At 38.2% G+C, this 19164-nt stretch overlaps 1 protein-coding gene across 8 annotated transcripts in view; it reads left to right on the top strand.

Annotated features, from left to right (window-relative positions):
* The window catches only part of LOC109422953 (5-hydroxytryptamine receptor 2B), a 172379-nt gene that overhangs the window by 1777 nt on the left and 151438 nt on the right, over positions 1 to 19164 (top strand). For 3 of the 8 annotated variants that reach the window (XM_029861607.2, XM_062845345.1, XM_029861606.2), the window contains exon 2: positions 13967 to 14489. The exons of 1 other annotated variant lie outside the window; for it this stretch is intronic. The gene's annotated coding sequence lies outside the window, so the exon portion shown is untranslated. The remainder of the gene's footprint in view (positions 1 to 13966; positions 14490 to 19164) is intronic. 4 more of the 8 variants (XM_062845351.1, XM_062845350.1, XM_062845349.1 and 1 more) reach the window with 2 other exon arrangements.

The raw sequence follows: 19164 nt of genomic DNA, 5'->3' as shown, positions 1-19164 counted from the left end.
AGTCAATATGGATGACAAACTTTCAACCTGCAAACAATGCTCGCTAGTTATTGCCCCAGGCCTCAACTCTATTGGATGCGAAGGGTTTTGCACCGATGTCTATCACGCATCATGCGTGAAGATGAGTTACGAAGAGCTCATAAAATACAGTCGATCTCATAATATGTGGTGGATGTGCAACTCTTGCAGCGATAAGAAGGTACAGCAACGTTCGAACCGCAGTGCATCGATGAAAGAAGCCGAGCCTACAACAAGTGCACCAAAAGTCGACGTGATCACCCGCATTGACGGCGAAATTGGCTTCTTTAGCGGTGTTGAGATAATTCCATATTCTGAATCTGCATGCAAAACTGAGCCGAAATCCAAATTTTCATGAATTTTGGTGCCCGGGAACCTATTTAATAATCAATTTGAAGTTTGTATGGGAGCGATTTGTCGAATCACCCCTCGTCGCATTTTGTACTGAGTGGAGCTGTCAAACAGTTACCCAGCTGTCAAAAGGTGATTTCAAAAAATCTCTTTGAAATTGATTTTAGGTACCAAAATTAAGTTCTAAAAATCTGAAAAAAATCATAGTGGCTCAGAAAAAGGTGCTCTTTCGTTTAAAATCAAAAAATCGATACATTTTTCTTAATTTAAAAACCCAATTGAAGCTCTGAAACAACAAGTTATTGCCATTCATCAATCGCTTGCTATTTCCACTGCCACCTCTTCTCGTATTGTACCGAAAGTGGATTCGCCGGCTGTTGATCGATCCGTAGCGTCGTCGTCGTCATCGTCGTCGTTAAAAACGCTACCTAACATACAGCAGGGCACAAAAGGAACGAGCTCTCCAAGCAGTATCGTGGAACAGCAGTCTACAAACGATCGTTTTTGGCTTTTTCTGACGAGAATTAAAAACTACGTGACTGAGCGAGAAGTGTTAAAATTGGTCTGCGAAGCTTTATCAACTGATGACGTCATAGTAAAGAGGCTAGTTCCAGCTTGGAAGGATTCTTGTTCGATGCCGTTTGTTTCGTTCAAAGTTGGAATCAACGTGCGCCTGAAACGAACAGCGCTACTACCGTCCTCTTGGCCTCGCGGATTGCACTTCAGGGAGTTTCACAACAATTATTGGGAGCCACTGTAACTCACATAATAGGAACGATGTGTCGTCTAGTTTTGGTTACACGTTGTATTGAAGTTTGGTAATTTGTCATTTTGTGATTGTATTGTCCATCTGATAACTGTGAGCGTGTGAATTGTCAATTAAGCTGAAATTATATTTTTTTAGATAGGTTAGTAATAGTTCAATTAGACCGAAAGGGGTCCGTTGAATCTCAAATAAATAAATAAATAAATAAATAAATAAATAAACATGTTCACGTTTCACTTAGCGAACGAAATTCGGTAACTGCAACGACTGACAGATGTCAACAAGTTGTCAAACGACAAAAAATAACCGTGAACGTGATCCGACTGTTTATTTGGGCTAACATGGCGCACCATTTTGACGTCTGGCGGTACGATAAACTGCAAATTTGTTGTGCTTACCGGTCTTGCAGTTAAAAAGCATTGAAGTTAAACCGTTTGCACCGACCGAACGTCTACTGTAATTTCATGAAATCTCTCTTACGAAATAAATAGGGACAATGCAATGGAAATTCGCGATTTCGCGGAAGCCGCGAAATCCGCGGAATTGGGCTATGGTCGCAAAATTTAAGAGAATCCACGAAATGCCGCGAAATTTGGTAAAATTGTTAAAATATCCTACAAATTTCCATCAATTACCTATTTTTTAGCATAAATTGACTGATAACCTTTGACAGTGTAAAGTTATTTACGAATTTATTGCATTTTAAATATGTGCTTGTTTTATACTTTTTATCAAATTTCTCACTTTTTTCGGTGAATTCATGTTTACGCCTCACAAGACCAAGTAAATTATTCATATGACATGTAAATTTGAAGTTTTCTCCAACAAAACGATCAAAAATATGGGACCGCGAAATTGCCGCGAGATTCACAATAGTAGTCCGCGCAATTTAATAAAATTTGCCGCGAATTGGCTTCTTTAGTGGTGTTGAGATAATTCCATATTCTGAATCTGCATGCCAAACTGAGCCGAATTCCAAATTTTCATCAATGTTGGTGCCCGGGAACCTATTTAAAAATCAATTTGAAATTTGTATGTGAACGATTTGTCGAATCACCCCTCGTCGCATTTTGTACTGAGCGGAGCTGTCAGGCAGTTGCCCAGCTGTCAAAAGGTGATTTCAAAAAATCTATTTAAAATTGATTTTAGATACCAAAATAAAGTTCTAAAAATCTGAAAAAAATCATAGCGGCTCAGATAAAGGTGCTCTTTCGTTTAAAAATAAAAAATCATTGAATTTGCCTTAATTTAAAAACCCAATTTCCATTGTCCCTTATTTCTAGCTTTGCTGTCAAATCGACCACAAATGTCAAAGTCACACCATATTTACAAGAACTGGAACGATGTTTTTTTTACAGTTTATCATTATTTAAAATCACATTTTCTTTGTTATTTCATCATCAATAAGCATCTATGATTCAATTGTTGAACAACGGCATAACCAAAGCTGTTAGAATGACTGCCATATTTTTTTTCACTTTACCAAATCGTGCATTTCAAAGGGATTCAATGGCGTTCCAGGGATGTTCCAGGAACACCTCCAGATGGCTTCAAGAAGGTTCTAGGGGGTTCCGAGGGGTTTTCAAGGGCGTACCAGGGGTGTTCCAAAGGGATTCAGAGCGTTAAGGGGGTGTTTCTGGGGCTTACAAGTGCTTTCAGTTATACCCTTTCAGTCATTTTTGCTTCCAGTCATGTTTAAAACGATCTCAGTCAACAAGAGCTCTTTTCAAATGAGAAGTGTTCCTTGTCATTTGAATGCACAATTGTCACGCAAATGACTAGCTGGATACAACACATAAAAAACCCGGAAGATAGTCTGCCAGTATTAAAAATTGTCGGATGTCCGCGGGTCGCATTTAAGTGGAAAAAATAATAACGCCTAAACTATTAGTTTTAGTTATACGCTGTCTTCAGGCAAGTTTCTTCGTAATTTTTTGAACATTTTTTCAATAATGTCAAATTAAGGTGATTCCAATGGTTCACAAGATCACAATGTCAGCTTTTTATTGTTTCTATTTAGAGCAATGAAATGTTCTACACTCTTGAGAATCACTTGATTCTGGACAACTTTGCCGAAGAAACTAAGTATATGCTATCTATTATGGTTTCAGAGATATTGTTTTTGAAAGAAAAAAAAAAACACCCGGAAAAAAGGCTTTCTTCAATAACTTTTTATACGATGATTTTTCGCAAAAGCTTTGTTCCGAGCTGTTTTAGTGCATTTAATATGTAATATTTTTTAAACAGTCAGCAAAGTTATATATCCTCAATTTGAAAAGTGATTCATGATTTTCTTCAAAAATGGGCTTATTTTTTGACACTCAGTATCTCAGAATAGCATAAACCGTTTTCAAATCTTTAAGTCTTGTTCAGATGATCATATTATCTTTTTTCAATGATGAAAAAACGAAAAAGGTTTTTTTCGTTTAAAACGTTTAAACTAATTTTGAAAATGTGGAATTTTTCATAGAAAAAGGTCCCTAAGAACATAAGAGATACGAGTTTGTCGTCTTCGATAAAAAAAATGTGTGAAATTAAGAGTATAAAAACCTGAATTAATCCACCTATGGTGAACAGAACCCTTCTTACACTTATTAAAATTATTGTTGTATTATTCGTATGTATGATTGTGATTTTTGGTCATTCTAGAAAATATTGTAGATTTGGCATCAAGTTGATTGCTTTCCATAATAGAATCAACGACCATGGGCTCAGCTACCAAAAATGCCAGCCAGAATCTCCTTGAATCTTGTATGAAATGTTCAAACAATAGCTTACATATTCTGGAATATTGTATCTCTTGTTAACTGCCAATCTATTAATACATGGGTAAGAAAGTCATCGAGATACACTTTGTTAAATATTCTTTATCAATTGAATAAATTAGATCCAAAGTACTTGGGACTCATGGTTATGGCACAGAGAAACAGACGGCTGAGAAATTTATTGTGATACATTTTATCAAAAATCTCTCAAAAGCGTAAATTTCATTACTCCTTAGTACTCGTGGAAAGATATCTCGGAAACAAAATGTCCAAACGGCATGAAATTTAATAGCATACTACTAGGACGCTGTGGCTTTCATTTGATGCTGAGAGAACTCAAATCGATTGACACACGGCTGATTTCTTTTATTATAAAGCATTTTGTTAAAGACCTCTTAAAAAGTTAAGTTGTATTACTCCAAAGTACTCCCGAAAGATATCTCGGTTACAAAATGTCCAATCGGAATGAAATTCCAAAGCGTTCTTCTAGGATGCAGTAGCTTTCGTTTCGGGCCTTAAGAACCCGAATCGGTTGATAGACGGCTGAGAAATTTATGGTGATACACTTTGTCAAAAATATCTAAAATAATTAAGTTGTATTACTCCCTAGCATTCTTTGAAAGATATCTCGGTAACCGAACGTCCAATCAAAATAAAATTCAATAGCGTTCTACTAGGATGTAGTAGCTTTCATTTGCTTCCAAGAGAACTCAAATCGGTCAACAGACGGCTGAGAACCGTGAGTGACATTTTTTTTGTAACATACATACACACACACACACACACACACATACACACACACGCACATACAGACATTTGCTCAATTCGTCGAGCTAAGTTGATTGGTATATGTGACTCGGCCCTGCGGGCCTCGGATCGAAAGTCGGTTTTCCAAGCGGTATTTATACCCTTCTTATGGGTGTAAGAAGGGTAAAAAGGATCCTGAACAAAGTATTCCGAAAAAAAAACAATCAAAACATATTGGAAGAAACCCGTTTCTTCTAGGGGATTTAAGATCCTGGTTGAAATTTCTAGGAAGAAACGGTCAATGCAGAGGTTCCCAAACTTTTTGCTACCACGGCGCCTTTTGAAACTTCCAAAAATGTCGTGGCGCACCAATAACTTTTTACAAAGAATTTCCAAAATCCAAAAAAGGTGCTTGAAATGTTTTATAAAGAAAAAATGCTTGGAGATTCACAGAACTTGACAAAAAAAAACATGAAATTTTGCAATGCAAAACTATTGAATTTGTTAAATAAAGTATGTTATTTACCAAATTTTATATTAACTATATACAAAAAAATGGATAGTTCAGAATCTGTCAGGATGGCTGGCAACGACGGTGAGGGATCATTTTTTCGTATTCATGCACGAGGGACACATCTTTAAAAGGGGGGTTTCAGAATCGATAGTGATGTAAATAAAAATGTCGTCCTGGTATGTTTGAGACAACATGAAGACCGAGAGATTGACATAATTTATTCTGGAAAGAACTTCAGAAGACTTCCTTGAAATATTTACTATGAATTACAAGTTATCGATAAATTGAAAATTAGGCAGAAGACACATTTCACATTGCTGTTATTGATCTTCATTGAACGATATTACCGTTCTACTGCTTTCGATGGTGATTATTTTTGCCCTAACATGAAGATAATTTTCGTCTTATAGTACTTGAAACTTTGAAAACTATTACAAGAAAGACGTTATTTGTTTTTGGCGTTAAGTCAAAATTTGCCATTTTTGCCTTTCTCGTACACCAAGGTGTACCGAAAGGCTATATGTTCACTCCAAAAATGGAATCTTGATAGAACCCCCGGAGGGCCAAGTCTTATATACTATTCGACTCAGCTCGACGAGTTGAGATGATGTCTGTGTGTGTGTATGTATGTATGTATGTGTGTGTGTGTGTGTGTGTGTGTGTGTGTGTGTGTGTGTGTGTGTGTGTGTGTGTGTGTGTGTGTGTGTGTGTGTGTGTGTGTGTGTGTGTGTGTGTGTGTGTGTGTGTGTGTGTGTGTGTGTGTGTGTGTGTGTGTGTGTGTGTGTGTGTGTGTGTGTGTGTGTGCGTGTGTATGTGTACAAAAAGGTCACCTCACTTTTGGATAGTAAATATCATCCGATTTCAACGCTATTGGTTTCAATCGACGCGGAATATTGTCCCATTGTTTCCTATTGAAAATGGTTTGAATCGGTCCAGCCGTTCCGGAGTTACGGCCATTTAGGTGTTCCGGACCGGTACCCCAGAAAAGGGCCAGATATAAAATTGCAACAAACCCATGCATGCGACACATCAAACCACGGCATTTTCGATTATCTGATGAATAGTAAGCAGGAAAATAGTCGCAGACTATACCTGAACCGGTAGTGTTCCGGAACCGGTTCCGGGTTTCCCGCCGGAAGTGGCCAAATATAAAAGTGAACCAAACCCATGCATGCGACACATCAAATTGCAGCTTTTTCTATAACCTGATTAACGGTAGACAGGAAAGTAGTCTCAGACCATATCTAAACCGGTAGCATACCGGAACCGGTTCCGAGTGTCCCGCCGGAAGTGGCCAAATATAAAAGTGAAACAAACCCATTCACTCGACACATCAAATCACCGTTTTTTTTTTGTAACCTGATGAATGGTAAACAGGAAAATAGTCTCAGACTATATCTGATCCGGTAGTGTTCCGGAACCGGTTCCGGGTATCCCAACGGAAGTTGCCAAATATAAAAGCGAACCAAACCCATGCATGCAACACATCAAATCGCAGCTTTTTCTATAACCTAATGAACGGTAAATAGGAAAATAGTCGCAGGCTATATCTGAACCGCTAGTATCGCGGAACCGGTTCCGGGTATCCTGCCGAAATTGGCCAAATATAAAAGTGAACTAATCCCATGCATGCGACACATCAAATCACCGCTATTTATATATCTGATCCGGAAGTATTCCGGAACCGGATCCGGGTGTCCCGCCGGAAGTGGTCAAATATAAAAGTGAACCAAACCCATGCATGTAACACATCAAATCGCCGGTTTTTCTATAACCTGAGGAACGGTAAGCAGGAAAATAGTCTCAGATCATATCAGAATCAGTAGCATCCTGGAATCGGTTCCTGATGTCCCGCCGGAAGTGGCCTAATTCATACATGCGACACATCAAATCGTAGCCTTTTCGATAACTTGTACGATCAGCAAGAAAATAAGCTAAGCCCACATTAGAAACTACGGATAGTGTTCCGGAATCGGTTCGAGGTGTCTCGCTGAAAGTGGCCGAATGCAAAAACAAACCAAAAAAAAATTCGCGACACATCAAATGGCATTTAAGGTATCCTGATGAACGGTTACAAAGAAAAAATATCCCAGACCATGCTTGGGAGAACTAGTAGTGTCCCGAAATCGGTTCCCGGTGTCCCTCCGGATGTGGTCAAATGTAGAAGGGAACCAAACTCCATGCATGTGCTTCACCAAATCGCGGTTTTTTTCGATATGCTGATGAACGGTTATTAAGAAAATCAGCTGAGATTACGTTCCACAACCGGTTTCAGGTGTCCCGCCGGAATTGGTCAAATATAAAAATGAACCATGTAAATTTTCCGGAACCGATTAATGGACATATATAAAAGTGGATCAAACCCATGCTTGCGGTATCAAATCGCTTTTTTGTCAGTAACCTGATGCGTGGATAATAAGAAAATAGGCACAGTCCACAGAAGTTACCACCGGTAGTGTTTTTAAATCCGGGTAACCTGATTAACAGGTTTCATAAACTAGTGAACATAAGGTAGTGTTCCGGAATCATTTCCGGGGGTCTCGTAAGCAATACAAAATAGACTGAGACTACATAAGAGGCTACCGGTGGTGTTGCAGAAGCAGCGTTGGGTGCTTCAGCGGAATTACGAAAGTCAACTAAATCAATGCAAGCGATGGATATGTGTAAGAGAACCAAAAACCTAAAAAAACTAAAGCGATCTCATTAAATCACACAATTTTAGATTCCTGAGACGTAAATTTACAGTAGGATGGGTCGACGTTATATGGAAAAAAATAAAATTTAAGCGCATCAGCCCCGAACATTCTTTGAAATCTTTATTTGCTTCGTGGTCGTGCGGCTAGTGTCCCCAAGCATTTAGTCGCATCGTGCTAGGAGCGCGGGTTCGATTCCCGCCGCAGCTGTCAGGAAAAGTTTTCGGCTGTGCCACTGGGCGTTGCATGCTAGTCCGTTGTCTAGTGTCGTGCTTCCTTCAAAGAGCGAATAGTTCACTGGAAGTACTAAACGTGTCCGTGTCTTTTAAAAAAAAAAAAAAAATACTGCGCAAAATTTTGATGCGACTGGAGAGCGAGCTCTGTAATGTGGTTTATATTTGAATGTGATATAACATTGGCAATTCAAATTACTACATTACTAATTTTACATGGATCTTGTAACCAATGATAACAAAATATAGCATAAAGTGTGCAGATTAAATTTTGTCAAAATGATCTGTGAAAAAGTTAAATCCTGGCTAGTTGTTGTCATCTTGGTATGAATCAGCCTCCAGTGAAGATTAAGGTCTGATACTTTCGGCTCTGCCCATACGTTGAACATAACGTAGGAATAAGTGCCCCAATTCTCATGATTCAGAAATTCCTAGGTGGTACAGTCCCAGATGGCTGTTATGAGCATTTCCACCTTCTCGTCCGTTACCAAAGCACAAAGATTTGGGCCCCAAATTTTGGGGCTGATCACTGACTCTAAGGCAAGATTGATTGCGTCGACGGAAAGATTATTAGTACATATTCGACGAGAAAGGCACTATCACCACTAGATGGATTAATCTGTTTTTTTTTTTGCGATGGTGTCCCGTTACGCTCTGTTTTTTTTTTTTATTCAAAGGTCCAATTTCCAAAAAGCAAGTATAAATCTTCGCTTCAAATCTGATAGATTGATATGCTGTTAGACATGTATTTAACAACATAACAATTTATGGAAGCAAAAGTTTAATTCTCGCGTAAAACGTAAAGCGTGGCATGTGTCAGAACCATAAAAAGTCCAAATATTGATATCGGAGCCCTAACGAAAATTTTCAGAGCTCCGGAAAACATTCGAAGACTTTGGAATATTTACTCTTTGAGTGCCCTCCTCAAAAAGAGAAAGACAAGTCTTTGGTTTATAATACCGTAAAGGTTGTGATGCGACCCTAGTTTTGCTATACAAAACAAAAATAACAAAAGATGGAATTTCAGAAGAAAGCTTCAGTCAGGAATTGCTAGTCCCGTAACGTGGGTAGATCACCTTATAATGGTGCGTTACGGCGTAAGATCTACCATAACAAATTTTGATCTTGTATTTTTAGCTTTGTTAATTTAAATGCAGAAAAATCCAAGATCACAATTTGCTCTACTTTTTTTTCTTTTACATATTATGTTTTTCATTGTTAATAAACCATCTCTTTCAGGAGGATTCAGGTAATTTGTAATTATGTTACTGTTGTGAGCCTATCACCATTTAAAAATCTATAATTTTACTTTTTATTTCAGATTTGAAATCGAACACCCAACAAGGAATTAGGAAAGGAACCAGACATCAACCAAAAATATTGCGTGCACCTGAACGTTGACCAAACGTTTCCTTTGAACTTTACCCTTCCACTAACATCCAAATTCCCGTGACGCCTAGGCCTGAAAGAATGTAGAGGTCTCTATGTACTTTCATAGGTGTCCAACTAATCTTCCTTTCCCATCCCTCAGCTGTCGCAAGGACGTGGCCAGGACAGCACTCGACCATTGGAGGATTGCGTCAATCTTGTCTAAGAGTCAGAGATTAGTCCCAAATCTTTGTGCTTTGATAATGGACAGGAAAGATGCAACCCTCATAACAGCGATCCAGGGCTGTACCACCTACGAATTTGTGCGACTTACTTAATGCTAATGCTAATGCTAATGCTAAAGCTTCAGTCAGGAATTGCTCAAGGGTTTTGTTTCGCGTTTTTTTTTCGCTTCTTCGTAAAATTAAATTAGATTCGGCCGATGGAAAAATCAAATGGCCGATGTGGCTTTGTCTTGCGCAAATATTTCGAATAAGATAGATGAATTGATTTTAGTGAAAAATGTGAGGCTGCTTTTGATTTCGTGATGTTTACTGGTGGATTGGTGTTAACTATCTAAGACTTTTTGGATGAATTATGTGACATAATTGACATGGTTGGATTGGGGTCGTCAGATACACACTCAGTTGAGCTCGGCTAATTTTCATTCTTTTGCCGAGATCCGCACAGCCGAGCGCTCGGCAATCGCAATTAAACTGAGATATCAGCAAAAAGTAAAGTTTATTCATAGCAGCACCCATGGGTGCCGCTATCATCAAACATTAAACGTCAAGCGTTTAGCCGAGATTTCAGCAAAAGAACTTTAACCGAGATCCGCACAGCCGATCTCGGCATTCTGTTTTAAGTGTGTACGATCATCGTCATCGATTTGTGCGTGCAAGAAGGCAGTAAGATCGTCTGTCGATGAATTACGTTTGGCGTTTAATGTTTTGTTGGAAATGACACATGTTTGGCAGTTTTTTTTTGGTGACAAGTACGAGCAAATCGAAACAGAATTTGTTAACCCTGCGGTTAATGGGGCGTAGAACTACGTTTTTGGTCTGAAAGGATGAGCAGTAGATCTACCTTGCCGCTTGTGGATCCCCTGGAAGTGACAGCCGCTGCATAAACAACTGGAGGAAGTGTGTAACAGACATGCTGAAATTTTGGTGAGAATGTTCCTTTTTCATTTTTCTCGTTACGTTCTGCTCAGGAGCGACGTGTGAAGTCATTGTTCACCAATGCTTGTGTGCCGTTTTCAAATGTTTCTCCAGAAATACGGGACAAAATCAAGAGCCATGGTGGTTTGGTTTACAATGGCAAATCAACTGAACTTTGTTACTGTGCAGATCACATCAGAGCCACTCTCTCAGTAGTTGTAGTGCGTTCAAAGATTGAATACTACTACTGCTACATTCTATAGTTAATACATGCTAATATAAAAAGTTATAGTCTATATACAATAACAATTCTGAACGCTGTATCTTTGAATCACAGTAAAACTAGCATTATTAGCAATCAAAAACTTTACCAATTTCCGTACCAAAATCCCATCTCCTTTCTATTTACGAGGGCGTCGGTGAGTCGCTGGCATCTCGATAAATTGATATCCCTTCCTTGCCATCCCTTCCCATCTACATAACGTATTTCTTATCGTTTCAGAGAGCGAGCAATGTCGCTTAAGCCTAGACTTGTTAGCCAGGACACAGTGTAAATGCCTGTGCCCCATCCCTGGAGAAAAATGGCCCAAGGCGTGACAAAACCTTTTAGCTACGTCACTCCCAACGTTGGTGTTTAAATATACTAAAACACTTACACTCACATCAATACATCTACATGTACTACTCAAATAGGTACACTCACACAATTTGAAACTTGTTGCATCACTCGCTTATAGTGAATCCACTATCAACCCATTCCAAATATCCAACTCCTTGACACCTATGGATGGGGGCGCCGGTGAGTCGCTGGCCTTTCATAAAGTAGGTGTCATATCATCACATCCTTTCCTATCCTCGTAACGGAGAAGATGGGCGTGGCCAGCAATGGAAGTTTTCATGTCTTTTTGCTTCAACCTCTAATTGGATAGCTGTTCCTTCACAAATAGCATTCCATAAGCAATGGCTTCGTGGTCATGCGGCTAGTGTCACCAAGCATTTAGTCGCATCGTGCTAGGAGCGCGGGTTCGATTCCCGCCGCAGCTGTCAGGAAAAGTTTTCGGCTGTGCCACTGGGCGTTGCATGCTAGTCCGTTGTCTAGTGTCGTGCTTCCTTCAAAGAGCGAAAAGCTCACTGGAAGTACTAAACGTGTCCATGTATTTTTTTAAAAGAAAAAAAAAATTAGAATAGGAGTATTAAAGATTAAACATGACAACTTTCAGTATGCAATCTACGAATTACTCCGTTACCACGCAACGCACGCAACGCAACGCAATGACCATCTATATATATATAAAAATGAGTTTGAAGTTCCTTTGAGGCAACAAAACTCACGAACGAATGAACCGATCAGCATGACTCTTGCACGGTTTGATTCGTATTCATAGTGGCTGTGTTTATATACATAAAAAGTTACAAAAATCATTCAAGAAGTATAAACAAATGTAAAAATACTGATTTTCCATGAGCCGGGAAGAAATTTGGCGTGATTGAAATGAAATCAATCTAGAGTGCGTTGCTGCGATGTCCTCAACAGCTGTCAAACCACCACAGCTTGGCAAGACAAAGTTTGCCGGAAAGTGCATCAGAACTTCAGACGCACAAATCTCAAGAAGCAAGTTTCAAACAACAGTGCATTTTATTATTCTGTTCTTGCTCACTTGTAATAAGCTTAAAATGAGAAGCTCAGATGTGCTAGTTTTGTTTTCAAAGAGATTTGTGCCCTCGAAATCGAGAGTAGATACCAAAGTCGGCCATTGTGACTGCCATTTTGGGATTCTAACAAGTCTGTCCTTAAAACTATCAAGTTCGATTTGGTAAAACAAAATATTTTGCATGAGTCGTTAATATGGATGTTAGATGAGCCCGGATTCAAATTCAGCGGCCCAAAATCTGTCAAAGACACATAAGTTTGCTCTTGAGACAGACCAAATGTTAATTTTTGTTACGTTGCGCTATCCACAACTTCGGAATTAGCTACTTTTTCAAAAGCGGTTTTAAATGTTGGCGCAGATTTAAGAAATTCTTGAATTTTTGGTGGAACTACAGGGAATATACAGGGGATAGACAATATGATCGGGACAGGCAAAATTTTCACTTTTCAAAAAATGTTCAAAGAGCTGTAACTTTTTGAAAAGTGCATCGAAAAATACTGGAAGTTGATCAATTAGTTGTGTATCGATGTTTCAATTTTGGAAAAGATCGGGCTATTCTGTACGAAGCTATAAAGATTCTAGAAAAAGTCAAAACTATTCGATAGCTAACTTTGAACTGTTATATCTCCGGATTCAATGAATCAAATGCAATGAAATTTTGAGCGTTTATGACTTGTATGATAAGCTTTGAAAAACTTTTGACATAACCTAAAATTGTTCACACGGAAGAAAATTATAACGATTTGATTATTTTTCTAATAAAACACCAAATTTTCCAAAACTTCAACATCGTTTCAAAATTCAAGATTCTAATTATAGTTTATTTAAATTCCCTTTAATTGACTTGTATATAAATATGTTTTGATGGAAAGTAACAACATAACCGGTAATGAATTGAAAAAGTAATGGGATGCATATTAAAAATAGACCAATTTTCTGAAAAATCATAAAATAAATTAAATCGATAAAACTTTATCTCTTGTTAATAATTTCAAGTTAAGTCAAACGTTTTTCAAAGCTCTTTATGTAAGTCATAAGTGGTCAAAATTTCATTGCATTCGGTTTATTGCATTCGGAGATTTAACAGCTCAAAGTTGGCTATCGGATAATTATGCCTTTTCCTAGAATCTTTATAGCTTCGTACAGAATAGCCCGATCTTTTCCAAAATTGGACCATCGATACACAACTAATTGATCAACTTACAGCAGAAATTTCAGGTTTTTCGATGCACTTTTCAAAAAGTTACAGCTATTTGAACATATTTTGAAAAGTGAAAATTTTGCCTGTCCCGATCATATTGTCTATCCCCTTTATGTATACTTGTTTTCAATATATTACGGCTACATTACATAATTCTCGCGCTTAGTACCATACAGGCGTATCTACATTAATCGAAATCTCTTCATCGATTTTCTCTCTGGTTAATAACTTGACTGGCAAATCATTTTCGGTCGTTTTTATTGTTTTAGAAGCTAGTCCTAGTTGTCATTTACCGAAATACACCGATAGATCATTCGAATATTGGCCGTATTTCGCAGAATAATCCGAAGAGACAATCGATGGAGAGAAATCGATCATTTTAGATACGCCTGTATGATACTAAACGCGAGAATTTATGCTTATTTTTCTTGCTTCACCCCACTGTTACTAATCATGTAAATCGCAACTTCTCTTCCTTCATGTAACCGCTCGGTATAGTTGACATTGTGATAAGTGAAAGCTGCCGGTACAGACAAAAAAACTAAAGTCTGCAGATAAGCAACCGTAAACGGTGCCGGTGGCCGTGGGATCCAGAATGACGATGTGATTTAATCATCCGGCACCAGGAAGAAACTTTGCCATCGGTAGGCAGGCAGTGACACGCATATGATTCATCCGATATTTAGACACACGACACCGACTGATGCGATTGGCAGTCGATCAAAATGAGTATGATGCCAAATCGTGAACAGTCATGGACAGGAAGCGAATCAAGTCAATTAGGGAGCGATCAGATAAATGATGAAGAAAAATGTGCTGTGAATAGAATACGCGGAAATTAATTAGAGTGAGAGAAACATCTAACGAACATAATATGTGAAAAAGGTGCAAAAAACTAACATGTACGATACAGTTAACAGTGAAAACAAATTTGCGATTGATGTGGCCCAGACTTTGAAAGTACAGTTTCTACTGAAGCATGGTTTGAACAAATCAGTTTGATTCGCCGGGAGCAAAAAAGGTAAGTGACTCTATTAGAATTGAAAAAAAAAAACATTTCGTAGAGAAACGTTGATAAATTATTATTACAAATATACTAGACTCCAAAAACGCTACATCCTTTTGAAATTTTCAGAATTGTAATTCGGAACAAAAACATCATAAAGTAGTTATCATATGCTTACTTCATCAAATTATTTTCCCTTTACTTCCATTTTTTTGTCCATCTCCTTTCAAACGCACATCTATCATCTATTTGTCCTCTTGTTTTCGAAGTTTTCAGAGAACAACTTTTCGTTTCGAGCGACTTCGTGACTTGTGCAATGAGCAGTAATGCTGTGTAAACTTCCAAATGATGATAGAGCTTTGGGCTATTAAAGTCTCAAAGGATCAGCCACACCACCAGTCATGGTGGTGGTGCATGGATTCTTTGCACACGGTGTGCGGTGGTCGTTAGCGGACGAATAAAAGATAAAACGAGTCAAATTGGCAACTATTCTCGAAACGTGGTTGTGTTTTGGGGATATTAACAGCAGAAAGCGGACGATAAGTCCCTCGTGAAACCCGGGTAAATGGCACAAAACAACCAACAACGATGGCCCTGACCATGATAACAAGACGACACCACCGACCGGCGGGGCACGACAATTGCTTATTTATGTTTTGGTAGTTGGGATCAACAAACGGGCGGCAAAGTTTGACTTAGATCGGAGATAAATGTGATGGAAAATGCTAATTTTATCCTCGGTTCTGGAGGACCGAGACACGAGACCAGCTACAGTTACATGGGTAGTGGAAATTGATGTCTGTAGGGTATGTATCATTGTGTGATACAAGTGCACAATTGTACAAAATAAAATGGATTCCTCACTTCCTTTGAGAATCATTAGACAGTTTTTTTGTGAATTTGCTCATTAATTCCTCTGATCGTCAATTTCTTTGAAGAGTGGGGTGATTCGTCAATATTTGAATAAGTTTCTGAAAATCGTATTATAAATCGATCTTAAGCATGTATTTCTTGCTTAATGTAAACGACTAATGTATGTAGAAACGTATACACTAGTGTGGGTCATCGGAACCGTTTTCTCAGATCAAAGCTTTTTTGGTTCCGTTTCGGGTCCTGAGTATCTGTGCAAAATTTGAGCACGATCGGTTGCGTCTACACTTGCGCATTGCAATTGAAATTTGTATGGGATTTTGTATGGGAAAACATACTTTTTTGCATATTTGTCATAAGTTGAAAAAGTTTGTCTGAAACTTTTTAACCGATAATGTAAAATGTTAGCCTAGGATGTTCTGAAAAACTTTGTCGAAGACCGCACAGCGATCCGATGCTTGTAAAAAGAGATATATTTATCAAACTGCATGCATCCGCTTAAGTTTTAACATGTAAAGGAATAACAATAGCAACAAAATCATGCTGTTTCGGCAAGCAATGTCAACGCTATAACTTTTTTCATAAGCATCAGATCACTTCGTGGTCTTCGACAAAGTTTTTCAGAACACCCTAGGCTATGTTTCCACTTTATCGGTTACATGGTTTTGGAAAAATTCGAGCTTGTTATGAGAGAAATGCAAAGAGTGTGTTTTTCCATGTAAAACCCCATACAAACTTCAAACGCGATGCGCAAAACGTAGACATAACCAATCGTGCCCAAATTTTGCACACTTATTTGGGTCCAGAAAAGGGATCAAAAAAGCTTTGATCTGATGGGATACCATTGAATTTTTCATTTTTCCATATAAACGATGACCCACTCTAGTATACACGAGTGACACGATATGGCACCGATTTAGTTAGAAAATAATATATACTTTCCTTTTAAAAGTCCCCAACCGCCAAATTCTTAACCCTCGAGCGATCGCGCTGTTGTATTTTGTACAACACGTTGAAAAATTTTCGCTTTTCGTACTCAGCATAAGCGTGGTGCTGACGCAGGTAGCAAACCGCGCGAGTTACGGAAGGTTAAAGTTAATTTTAAGAAATTGCTGTTCAGAAATAAGCTTTGCTGACAAACTGACCACAATTAAATATCCAAGTCATATCATAGTTACAAGAACAGGGAGGATGTTCTTTTTTATTTGTATTGTTTCAAATTACTTTTTGCAATTTCTCACCGCAATAGGCTGTTTTACCTCACGCAAATCTGCCAGGAATAGGCCTATTTTTCCACACCAAATTAGCAGTGCTGTAATGGTTCATCACAGCACTGATTTGCGTTGCGTAATGAACAATTACAGCACTGTTTTCAGTTTTGATCAACTTCTTGATGCTTTCTGGACGCAGTTTTGAAAAAATCTGACAACCGCACAGTATAACCTGCTATGATGAGACTTCTTAAACATGGCTATGAACATCAGTGTGCAGATTGATGAAAAAGTTTGGTCAAAAACTATCCTCATGGGTAGTACGCAGATCGCAAGAAATTTCTTGGCCTATCTCGATGCGTGGTAAATTCAGGCAAGGAATCGCTCAAGAAAAGAGAAAGCGTCGCTTTATTCCGAATCCTAGTACGGAGCTGAAAGGAAACGTCAAATCAAATAAGGCTTGCTGTGTTAAATTTCTTGACCATTCCGGTCACGGAAAAACAAGCGGAAAAATAATTCACTGAACGAAAATTACTTGAGCGATTCCGTTTGAAGTGCATACCTCGCATCAAGCGGTTATTTATGAAATTGCAAAAAAAAGGTTGTACGCAACTCGGTGCAGAACTCAATTATAACAGCACTCGTTGTAATTATCCAACTCGGCAAGCCTCGTTGGATAAATGTACGACTCGTGCTGTAAAAACATCATTCTGCACATATTGTTGCGTAAACTACTATTATGCAATTCAGTATCTTAATTTCTATTTTATGCTACTCATTTCAGTATCATAATGACTTACTTTCCCGTACCGATTCATTATACAACTAAAATGAGTTGCATAATAAGAAAAAGTTACATAATGTTCAAATGTAATGATAATTATGCAACTCAAATGAGTTGTATAATGTAAAAAATCATTGCATAAAATATTGTACGGAACTCGTTACGAAATATGATTTTTGAGCACTCTTCGTATTTATCCAATTCGGCAAGTCTTTGGATAAATGTACGACTCGTGCTGAAAATCAACATTTCCAACTCGTTATATAAATAACTACTTTTATTGTTCTTTTCTTAAATAAACTAGGTTTTTTATGATTCCTTTATCATGCTTATATGAACACTGACATAACCTTAGCTGTTAGCATGACTGTCAGATTGGTTTTTAATTTCAATCGAACAGTAGCAAACCGGAGGTGTTCCAGGAGCCTTCAGGGGGTTCTACGGGCATTTCAGGGAAACTGCAGTGGCGTTCCATGGGGCCACATAGGGCTTTAATGGGTTTCAGAGGGTAGTCCGGTATCAGGGTTGTTTGTGGAAGTTTCGAAGTGGGTTCCGGGTGATGCCGTTTGGCCGAAAGGGTCATTTGGCCGAATGACATTTGGTGAATGCCGTTTGACCGACAAATAAATAATGAACATAAGTGAGCCACTGATTTCCGTATCAGTATAACTCGAAAGAACAGCCTATGATTCAAAGAAGGAAAAAGATTGGTCAAATATTGTCAGTTTTATCGCCAACTAATCCCTGATTGGCATGCCTATGATTAAAATAAGGACATATTTCTGATGATCATATTGGCAATTAGAATGTCATAAACTTCCTCAGAAACCTTTTGATCATATTTCGGTAAAACGGCATTCGGCCAAACGACCCATTCGGCTAAATGGCATTCGGTCAAATGGTCGAATACCTACAAAGTGTCCACGGGCATTCCAGAGAAATTTCTGAAGTGTTTCAACGAGTTTCAGGAGCGTTCCAGAGATTTTTAAGGGGTTTCAAGGACGTTTACACAGTTAATCGCGTTTGGTAATTTTTACCGAAATCTCAACCGCTGAGTTCGGTAATGGATTATTAACGAAATTCTGTAAAAAAATACAAATATCGGTAAAATATTATCGTTTATCTATCAAATTCTAACGAGCTTCGGGAAAAGTTACTACCTTTTCCGATTTTTTCCTGTAAAAACAAACTCAAGGCGAAACTGGAAGCATTTCCTCATTTTTTGGTTTTTGAATTTTTACAAAATAACGAAGCAATATTTTCAAAATCGGTTTCGTGCACAAGGTACCAAGGATCAAGGTATCTCCTGATTTTTTTTCAGGTGGAAAATGTTTTTCGTTTTTGCAGAAACCTTTTTTTTGTGAAATTTTGTTTAAAAATGGTTTCTGCAAAAACGAAAAACATTTTCCATCTGGAAAAAATCAGGAGATACCTTGATCCATACTCTACATGTGCACGAAAACCGATTTTGAAAATATTGCTTCTGTATTTTATGAAAAATCAAAAACCAAAAAGTGGGGAAATGGATCCAGTTTCGCCTTAACGGTTGTGATTTTGGTAAAACATTACCGAAGTCGGTGATTTTTTCTAACTGCACACCAAAAATGGATTGAGGGTTTCAGCAAAATTTTGCTGAATTTCGCCGAACTGAAGGCTTCAGCAAGCATTTTGCTGAAATTCAGCAAAATTTTGCTGATTTGTTCAGCAAACTCTGCTGATCGCCAGTAACGGTTAGCTGACATTCTGCAAATTTTGCTGAAATTTCAGCAATAAATTTTGCTGGACCCTTCAGTTCGGCAAAATTCAGCAAAATATTGCTGAAAGC

Source organism: Aedes albopictus, chromosome 1, assembly GCF_035046485.1.
Source record: "Aedes albopictus strain Foshan chromosome 1, AalbF5, whole genome shotgun sequence".
Classification (NCBI taxonomy): domain Eukaryota; kingdom Metazoa; phylum Arthropoda; class Insecta; order Diptera; family Culicidae; genus Aedes; species Aedes albopictus.
The sequence above is the reverse complement of the archived record's forward strand: the minus strand, read 5'-3'. Positions and strand labels throughout refer to the sequence as shown.